This window comes from Triticum aestivum, chromosome 1B, assembly GCF_018294505.1.
Source record: "Triticum aestivum cultivar Chinese Spring chromosome 1B, IWGSC CS RefSeq v2.1, whole genome shotgun sequence".
NCBI lineage: Eukaryota > Viridiplantae > Streptophyta > Magnoliopsida > Poales > Poaceae > Triticum > Triticum aestivum.
Genome location: NC_057795.1, coordinates 45132213 through 45143154, shown reverse-complemented (window position 1 = coordinate 45143154; position 10942 = coordinate 45132213).

Genomic DNA, 10942 nt, shown 5'->3' with positions numbered 1-10942 from the left:
CTTATGTGAAGAAACTTCAACCAGATAAGCTCGAACCCAAATCGGAGAAATGTGTCTTCATAGGATACCCGAGAGATACTATTGGGTACACCTTCTATCACAGATCTGAGGGCAAGATTTTTGTTGCTAAATTCGGATCCTTTCTAGAGAAAGAGTTTCTCTCGAAAGAAGTGAGTGGGAGGAAAGTAGAACTTAATGAGGTAACTGTACCTGCTCCCTTATTGGAAAGTAGTTCATCACAAGAACCGGTTCCTGTGACAAATACACCAATTAGTGACGAAGCTAATGATATTGATCATGAAACTTCAGATCAAGTTTCTACTGAACCTCGTAGGTCTACCAGAATAAGATCCGCACCAGAGTGGTATGGTAATCCTATTCTGAAAGTCATGTTACTTGACCATGGCGAACCTACGAACTATGAGGAAGCGATGATGAGCCGAGATTCCGCAAAATGGCTTGAAGCCGTGAAATCTGAGATAGGATCCATGTATGAGAACAAAGTATGGACTTTGGTTGACTTGCCTGATGATCGGCAAGCCATTGAGAATAAATGGATCTTCAAGAAGAAGACTGACGCTGATGGTAATATAACTGTCTACAAAGCTCGACTTGTTGCAAAAGGTTTTCGACAAGTTCAAGGGGTTGACTACGATGAGACTTTCTCACCCGCAGCGATGCTTAAGTCCGTCCAAATCATGTTAGCAATCGCCGCATTTTATGATTATGAAATTTGGCAAATGGATGTAAAAACTGCATTCCTGAATGGATTTCTGGAAGAAGAGTTGTATATGATACAACAGGAAGGTTTTGTCGATCCAAAAGGTGCTAACAAAGTGTGCAAGCTCCAGCGATCCATTTATGGACTGGTGCAAGCATCTCGGAGTTGGAATAAACGTTTTGATAGTGTGATCAAAGCATATGGGTTTATACAGAGTTTTGGAGAAGCCTGTATTTACAAGAAAGTGAGTGGGAGCTCTGTAGCATTTCTGATATTATATGTAGATGACATATTGTTAATTGGAAATGATTTAGAATTTCTGGATAACACAAAGGGATACTTGAATAATAGTTTTTCAATGAAAGACCTCGGTGAAGCTGCTTACATATTAGGCATCAAGATCTATAGAGATAGATCAAGACGCTTAATTGGACTTTCACAAAGCACATACAACGATAAAGTTTTGAAAAAGTTCAAAATGGATCAGGCTAAGAAAGGGTTCTTGCCTGTATTGCAAGGTATGAAGTTGAGTCAGACTCAATGCCCGACCACAGCAGAAGATAGAGAGAAAATGAAAGATGTTCCCTATGCTTCAGCCATAGGCTCTATCATGTATGAAATGTTGTGTACCAGACCTGATATATGCTTAGCAATAAGTTTAGCAGGGAGGTACCAAAGTAATCCAGGAGTGGATCACTGGACAGCGGTCAAGAACATCCTGAAATACCTGAAAAGGACTAAGGATATGTTTCTCGTTTATGGAGGTGACAAAAAGCTAGTCGTAAATGGTTACGTCGATGCAAGCTTTGACACTGATCCGGACGATTCTAAATTGCAAACCAGATACATGTTTTTATTAAACGGTGGAGCTGTAAGTTGGTGCAGTTCTAACCAAAGCGTCGTGGCGGGATCTACATGCGAAGCGGAGTACATAGCTGCTTCGGAAGCAGCAAATGAAGGAGTCTGGATGAAGGAGTTCATTTCCGATCTAGGTGTCATACCTAGTGCATCGGGACCAATGAAGATCTTTTGTGACAATACTGGTGCAATTGCCTTGGCAAAGGAATCCAGATTTCACAAGAGGACCAAGCACATCAAGAGACGCTTCAATTCCATCCGGGACCAAGTCCAGGTGGGAGACATAGAGATTTTCAAGATACATACGGATCTGAATGTTGCAGACCCATTGACTAAGCCTCTTCCACGAGCAAAACATGATCAGCACCAAGACTCCATGGGTGTTAGAATCATTACTATGTAATCTAGATTATTGACTCTAGTGCAAGTGGGAGATTGAAGGAAATATGCCCTAGAGGCAATAATAAAGTTATTATTTATTTCCTCATATCATGATAAATGTTTATTATTCATGCTAGAATTGTATTAACCGGAAACATGATACATGTGTGAATACATAGACAAACTTAATGTCACTAGTATGCCTCTACTTGACTAGCTCATTAATCAAAGATGGTTATGTTTCCTAACCATAGACATGTGTTGTCATTTGATTAACGAGATCACATCATTAGGAGAATGATGTGATTGACTTGACCCATCTCGTTAGCCTAGCACTTGATCGTTTAGTATGTTGTTATTGCTTTCTTCATGATTTATACAAAGTTCCTACAACTATGAGATTATGCAGCTCCCGTTTACCGGAGGAACACTATGTGTGCTACCAAACGTCACAACGTAACTGGGTGATTATAAAGGAGCTCTACAGGTGTCTCCAAAGATAGATGTTGAGTTGGCATATTTCGAGATTAGGTTTTTGTCACTCCGATTGTCGGAGAGGTATCTCTGGGCCCTCTCGGTAATGCACATCAATATAAGCCTTGCAAGCAATGTGACCAATGAGTTGGTTACGGAATGATGCATTACGTAACGAGTAAAGAGACTTGCCGGTAACGAGATTGAACTAGGTATTGGATACCGACGATCGAATCTCGGGCAAGTAACATACCGATGACAAAGGGAACAACGTATGTTGTTATGCGGTTTGACCGATAAAGATCTTCGTAGAATATGTAGGAGCCAATATGAGCATCCAGGTTCCGCTATTGGTTATTGACCGGAAGCGGTTCTAGGTCATGTCTACATAAATCTCGAACCCGTAGGGTCCACACGCTTAATGTTACAATGACAGTTTTATTATGAGTTTATAAGTTTTGGTGTACCGAAGGTTGTTTGGAGTCCCGGATGTGATCACGGACATGATGAGGAGTCTCGAAATGGTTGAGACATAAATATTGATATATTGGACGACTATATTCGGACATCGGAAGTGTTCCGGGTGATTTCGGAGAAAACCGGAGTGCCGAAGGGTTACCGGAACCCCCCGGGAACTAATGGGCCTTATTGGGCCCTAGTGGAGAAAGAGAGGGGCCGGCCAGGGCAAGAGGCGCGCCCCCTCCCCTTGAGTCCAAATAGGACAAGGAAGGGGGGCGGCGCCCCCCTTGCCTTTCCCCTCTCCCACTCCTTCCTTCCTCCTCTTTCTTGGACTAGGAAAGGGAGGGGGCAAACCTACTTGGAGTAGGTTTCCCCCTCCTAGGGCGTGCCTCCCCCTTGGCCGGCTCCCTCCTCCTCCCCCCTTTATATACGGAGGAGGGGTACCTCTAGACACACAAGTTGATCTTCGTGATCGTTCCTTAGCCGTGTGCGGTGCCCCCCTCCACCATATTCCACCTCGGTCATATCGTTGCGGTGCTTAGGCGAAGCCCTGCGTCGGTAGAACATCATCATCATCACCACACCGTCGTGCTGATGGAACTCATCCCCAACACCCTGCTGGATCGGAGTCCGGGGATCATCATCGAGCTGAACGTGTGCTGAACTCAGAGGTACCGTATGTTCGGTGCTTGGATCGGTCGGATCGTGAAGACGTACGACTACATCAACCGTGTTGTCATAACGCTTCCGCTTTCGGTCTATGAGGGTACGTGGACACACTCTCCCCTCTCGTTGCTATGCATCACCATGATCTTGCGTGTGCGTAGGATTTTTTTGAAATTACTACGTTTCCCAACACATATTAGCAAGGTTATTCTCATAGACATTCATCTACTCATACATACTTCTCTAATTGTAAATGTGATTCAGTACAAAGTTCCCAGTTTTCTAGAAATCAACACTTAAGTGTATTATACTTTTGTAAATATATACCACAATTTGAAACATACTCTCATTAACTATTAAGTGACACAATAGGAAGTCCATCAGGAAGTCCAAAACTTGTCCAAATGGACTTCCCATGTTGATGTGGCCTGCTTAACTCACTAGTCTAGGATGATTTTTTGGCCCAAATGGTGGATCCCGAATTGCTTCTAACACAATGCGGTTTCATGGTACTAAATTATTACAATGGTCTTGAGGCACATTAATTTCTGCATCTACTACATGGTTGTTGCATTGAAGTAGATCCAAATAAAGATGTTGCCCTCTCTATTTCTTAAAAGAACTAGCAGCTAGAGCCAAAGACAATTGCTTCAGTAACCAATCGAAATGTAACCGGAACTTTGGCAAAGAAGAGATAGATACATATCCATTTACAATGCATATGAACCATACATGCAATGTTAATTTGGAATTTCTTTGGGAATGGATATCGAACATGGCTACCATTGTGTAGTACTGGTACACATTTCAGGTCTAAGTTTGGGAGGCATTGGGGAATGTGGAAACACAGGAAAGATCCTAACGGCTCCATTTAGTCAATGTTGTGCAGGGGCGGAGACATTGCCCCATATACACATGGATCGCCCTGCACCATGGATTTCTAAGGGGGGCTGGTATAAATCTATGGTGTAATTTTCACTCAGAGCAAAGACATAGGCCTTTATTCTATGTATCCATTATTGATGGCTGGCCCAAAGCCAAGAAAATTAGCCCAAATGACTTTTTTCCCAATGAGTGATGGACGCAATCCAAACACTCATAGATTGTTGAGCATGTGCAATAGAAGTGTCGACATATATATAGTTTCTTTCCACACAGTTTGACCTAATCTACAATCAATTTGCCTTCGCTGTCGCCGCCCACACCCAGGAGAGAGCTAATAAGTCATTCCCATCGGTTGTTGGCGCCGCGCTAGGGCATTCTAATCGTTCTGTCTGCCTATACTGACCAGCCCTTATGATGAGAAAAAGGGGGCGGGGGAGGGGCTCGATTTGATATGCAGGCTATCTATTTAGACGACCTTGATCAATTTTGTCTAATATTGCATGCATCATTCTGATGCAAAGGCCGAGAGCTATCCTCCTTTTGAAAAAAGAACCTACACAAATTGATTTTATATGTGTATGTATGTCTTCACTAGCTATCAAGTGAATTTGAGTGTTGTTCCAAGATTTGATGATTTCCCGTTAATAATTCTATGAGTGGAAGCTAAATCAAGCGATTTAGTTATACAATGATAGGTCATGTTCGTATATCTTAAACATGCATATGATAATGTTTTGTAGCAAGCTACCTTATCTCATATTTTGGAATGGTTGATTATCAATTTCATCTACGATGAAGCATGTGGAAATGCTCAGTAGTATTAGCTATAGGTAGACATGGCCAGGCTGCAAAATGTCCAATTAAAGTCAAATGTGAGTGATATTTCGATATTATGTGATGAGAAACAAAATAAATATTTCTAGCGCCCCACGTGCCAATGTATTTACTTTTGAAAGTCGAACTTCTAATTTGAAGCTCATTAATGCTCTCAGTTTTTAGAACGGGGCCAGATAACTCCAAAAAATGCAAAACTTTTTCACGCATACGCTCAGACGGAGCCTTCTGGCCATCCCTTACATGCTTAGTTGAATATGGTCTAAGTTTTTGAACATTCTTGAAATGACCCCAACTTTTTTCGGCAGGTGGAAATGCCCATGGTGGGCATCCATGCCAGGTTTGAATGAATTGTGACACCATATGCAAGTTGCGTCACATCCGACCATTTATCAGTCTTTTTTTCACCGAGCAAACTCGAAAAAATGCAAAACTTATCCTAAACCCGAATAACTTGGCATGTTGCCTTTAATTGGTCATATAACCTCATGAAAAAATCTGGGTCATTTGATGGATGCCGAAAAAATGTGCTCTCTAAGGGAGCCTTCTGGCCTACAAGGACACCTTACGTTGAACATGGTGTTGTTTGGAGATCCTTGAAATGACCCCAACTTTTGCACTCAGTCGGGCATGCTCATGGTAGGTGTCGGTGTCAAAACCGGCGGATCTCTGGTAGGGGGTCCTGAACTGTGCATCTAAGGTCAATGGTAACAGGAGACGGGAGACACAATATTTACCCAGGTTTGGGCCCCCTCTATGGAGGTAATACCCTACTTCCTACTTGATTGATCTAGACGAATATGAGTATTACAAGAGTTGATCTACCACGATATCGTAATGGCTAAAACCCTAGAAGTCTAGCCTGTATGACTATGATTATGAGTATTGGCCTCTACGGACCTAGACCTTCCGGTTTATATAGACACCGGAGGGATCTAGGAACTACAAGAAATGTGTTAATACTTGACGGATCCTGACTGTCACAATTGTGTGCATAGCCGTCATGTTAGGGCATCCATGACAGATTCCGAATTCGTCATGTATATCGCGTCATAATTTAGCCACCATGCACTCCTTGACGAATCGCCAAGTCTGTCATGGATCCATGACCGTCACAACTTACTATTGGGTAACGGAGTTAACCATGAATTCCACATCATTATCTGACATGGCGGCCAACATGGATCTGACATGGCAGCCCAAGTGTTTAGAATTTTGTCCCAACAATTTTGTTATGGCCTTTGTGATAAATGGCCCAAATAAATTTGCGGCCCATGTTGTAATTAGACCACACAGGGTTTGCTCACTGTTTATATACTTTTACCAAATATGTTACCAATTAATTTGTGTCAATTCAGATTTTGAGCCCATAAGTTGTTTTTAGATTTCTGCTCATATCATCAAATAAAAATAAATTTTCCTGAAAAAATTCAAATAAAAGAAATTACATCCAAGAGCAAAGGCAAAATAGACCACTAAAAACAGAAATTACAAAGGAAAAACAAATTGCATCCAGGAGCAAAGGCAAAACGGCTAAAAAAATTACAAAGGGACATTTGCAACGAAGGCCACAACCCCCCACTCCATCTCCGCCCATCGCTCGCTGAAAATTGGCGCGACTTCGGTGTCCTTGATGGTGGCCCTCCTCGCCGATTTAGCTTGATTTTGTGCCGCTTTTGCACATCAGATGCACGATGCTGGATGGTGATTGCATGCAGGTGGCCGCACCAGTATCCATTGCCATGGGACCTCGAGCCCGAGTCCCCGTTGCCTTGGGATCTCGTCGTCCAAGCTCCAGTGACACTGACATGACCTGAATCAAGGGCATCGACGCCTGGATCAGGACGACGGGAAGGAAAGCGGCAGGTGAGGCTAGAGGTGAGGGAAGGGACGACATCGTCCTGATCCACCCATGGTTGCCATCGACTCACGGATCTCGACGGGATCCGGCTTGGGGTGAGGAGACCGCGGCGATGCGGTGTGTGCGCAGGGGGCGTGGCTAGTTGAGGGGGAGATAGGCACGGCGGGGAGGCGTTGGGAGAGGAGGATGTGTGTTGGCGGGCATCTACAGCGGCAGGAGGCCGCGGGCGCGCCCCCGCTTCTGCCGGAGGTGGTGAAGGCAATGGTGGGGGCGATGCAGGGCGAGTGCAGCGCGCGTGGGCGGTGCAAGGGCGCGCAGCTCCAGGAGGGCGGCTGCCTCAGGCTCGCCTGGGACAGCGTCGGCGGCTCCTGATGAAGCGACGAGCAACCCGCCACACCGGCCGGCTGCCTCGGCGTCGGCCTCACTCCACTCCATGAGAGGAGGCGTCCGGAGGGAGATAGGCACGGCGGGGAGGCGCCGGCGAGAAGCCAGGATGGGAGGAGGTTGGTACGGCGGGCTGGAGAGGGTGCTGGTGTTCGGGTTCCGACGGCATGGGGGCGCTTGTGGAGCGGCGAGATTTGGGGGAATCGGAGAGGATCTCTCTAGAAGAAGGCAGCGCGTGGATGGGGGGAAGAACACACTAGAAAGAGGGAGAGGTTTGGAAGCCGTTGGATCTCAGAGTATCAGACGGTTTGGAATAGCAATCCATGGGACGGTATGGTCAACCAATCAGAGTGCGAGTTTTCCCTCACACTGGATTGCCACATCAGCAAGAGCAGTTCGGTTCTCCTAGAAAAAACAGCAGCATGCCGTGACAGTTTGGACGAATTATTCAAAAAACAAAGCTAAATCTGACAACTAGTTCTATCAGCTTCTCCTCACGAACCATGACGGTCAACTGAGACAATGTCTATTTCATCTAGATGAAGTTAACAATTTATATTCATATTTTTTGAGTAAACATCACATATTATATATATACTTCTCATATACGAGTGTAATTCTTTATGTCCGGAATCTTTCAGACCATGATTTTTTGACTAACTCATATTAAAATATTCAAGTAGGTGAGAGGTGCGTGTTCTCATTTTTCACATAAAACTTACACTTTTGGTTTATTATCAAAAGCAAAATGTTGGAATGCACCTTTAGTCAGGATGGTAGCGTAGCTATCACGTGCTAGTCTCTTAACCTAAGAGGGATTGGGATCAAGCCCCATTTACATTTCTTCTTATTGAAAATTAAAATCTACAGTCTCCATAAAAAAGACATATGGGCTTCGCGGAGTTTCTGGGCACATTCACATCTTGCTGATCGATGATGGTTTCCGTGACGGATGTGGAAAAGCCGTCATCGACTATGACGGATACTTAGAACGTCACCAGAAATCCGTCATGAATTAACATGTTTCTTGTAGTGAGGGTTACATAAGGTCAGTTACAGAGAAAGGAATCTTCATATTTGATCACCAAGCTTGCCTTCCACGCCAAGGAGAGTCCCATCCGGACACGGGTAGAGTCTTCGGTCTTTGTATCTTCACAGCCCATCGGTCCGGCCCATGGCTAACAGGTCGGACGCCCGAGGACCCCTTAGTCCAGGACTCCCTCAGTAGCCCCTGAACCAGGCTTCAATGACGAGGTGTCCGCGCGCAGATTGTCTTCGGCATTGCAAGGCAGGTTCCCCTTTCCGAATACTCCAAGATAGTCTTCGGACACATCGAACGTGTCCGGATCTGCAAAACAAGTATCACACACAACCATAGAGAGTATAATATTTCACGAGTCCAATCTGCTGACAACTTGTTGTAACGTGACACCACACTTTTCCGGTCATTATTTCGAACCGTTTCTTGTCCTGTCATTCCACGTTTCGAGGCGTGGCCTTTATTGGCACGTCTTGTCGAAGCAGAGATCATGTCCCCTTATTGCGGGATTCTCATTAATACGAGCGTGGATAACCCAACCGTTCCACTGGAAAGATTCCTTAGGAATAGGAAGGTTTTCAGGCTTAGGAGGAGGCGTTCGATACCCGTTGCCTTTATAAAGGAGCCAAGGGCCGTCTCTTTTTACGCCAAACCTCTCCTCAGCCTTCCCGATCTCGAATTCTAGCACCCAAGGTTTGACTTCATTGCCTCAAGCTTCCCAATCATGTCCGGACCCAGCCCACAAGGTCGATGGGTGGCTTCCTTTATTATAGAGGACGACATTGCGAAGCTTCGGGCGGCCAGATACGTGACCGCGGAGATCCCCCATAGGCTTCCTGCTCAAGGACAGGTGATTCCGACTCCCATATACGGCGAGAGGGTCATATTCATCTCTCACTTCTTCTAAAAGCTAAGGTTCGCCCTTCACCCCTTTGTCCAGGGGATCATGTTTTATTACGGGCTAGATTTTAACGATCTACCCCCAGATTTTTTTCTCCACGTCTCGTGATGTCTACTACACAACCTTCTTCTTGTAAACGTTGTTGGGCCTGCAAGTGCACATGTTTGTAGGACAGTAGCAAATTTCCCTCAAGTGGATGACCTAAGGTTTATCAATCCGTAGGAGGCGTAGGATGAAGATGGTCTCTCTCAAACAACCCTGCAACCAAATAACAAAGAGTCTCTTGTGTCCCCAACACACCCAACACAATGGTAAATTGTATAGGTGCACTAGTTCGGCGAAGAGATGGTGATACAAGTGCAATATGGATGGTAGATATGAGTATTTGTAATCTGAAATTATAAAAAGAGCAAGGTAAATAATGATAAAAGTGAGCGTAAACGGTATTGCAATGGTAGGAAACAAGGCCTAGGGTTCATACATTCACTAGTGCAAGTTCTCTCAACAATAATAACATAGATAGATCATATAACAATCCCTCAACATGCAACAAAGAGTCATTCCAAAGCCACTAATAGCGAAGAACAAATGAAGAGATTATGGTAGGGTACGAAACCACCTCAAAGTTATTCTTTCAGATTAATCTATTCAAGAGTTCGTACTAGAATAACACCTTAAGATACAAATCAACCAAAACCCTAATGTCACCTAGATACTCCATTGTCACGTCAAGTATCCGTGGGCATGATTATACGATATGCATCACACAATCTCAGATTCATCTATTCAACAAACACAAAGTACTTCAAAGAGTGCCCCAAAGTTTCTACCGGAGAGTCAAGACGAAAACATGTGCCAACCCCTATGCATAAGTTCATTGAACCCACAACTTGATAACCAAAATATACATCAAGTAGATCACGTGAATATCCCATTGTCACCACAGATAAGCTCGGCAGGACATACATCAAGTGTTCTCAAATCCTTAAAGACTCAATCCGATAAGATAACTTCAAAGGGAAAACTCAATCCATTACAAGAGAGTAGAGGGGGGAGAAAAATCATAAGATCCAACTATAATAGCAAATCTCGTGATACATCAAGATTGTGCCATAGAGAGAACATGAGAGAGAGAGAGAGAGATCAAACACATAGCTACTGGTACATACCCTCAGCCTCGAGGGTGAACTACTCCATCCTCGTCATGGAGAGCGCTGGGATGATGAAGATGGCCACCAGTGATGAGTTCCCCCTCCGACAGGGTGCCTTAACGGGCTCCCAAGAGGTTTTTGGTGGCTACAGAGGCTTGCAGCGGCGGAACTCCCGATCTATCTCCGTCTTTGATGTTATTAGGGTACGTGAACTTATATAGGCGAAAGAAGTCGGTCGGGGGAGCCTCGAGGGGCCCAGGAGACAGGGGGCGCGCTCGAGGCGGTGGGCGCGCCCTCCTATCTCCTGGCTTCCTCGAACCTTCCCTGG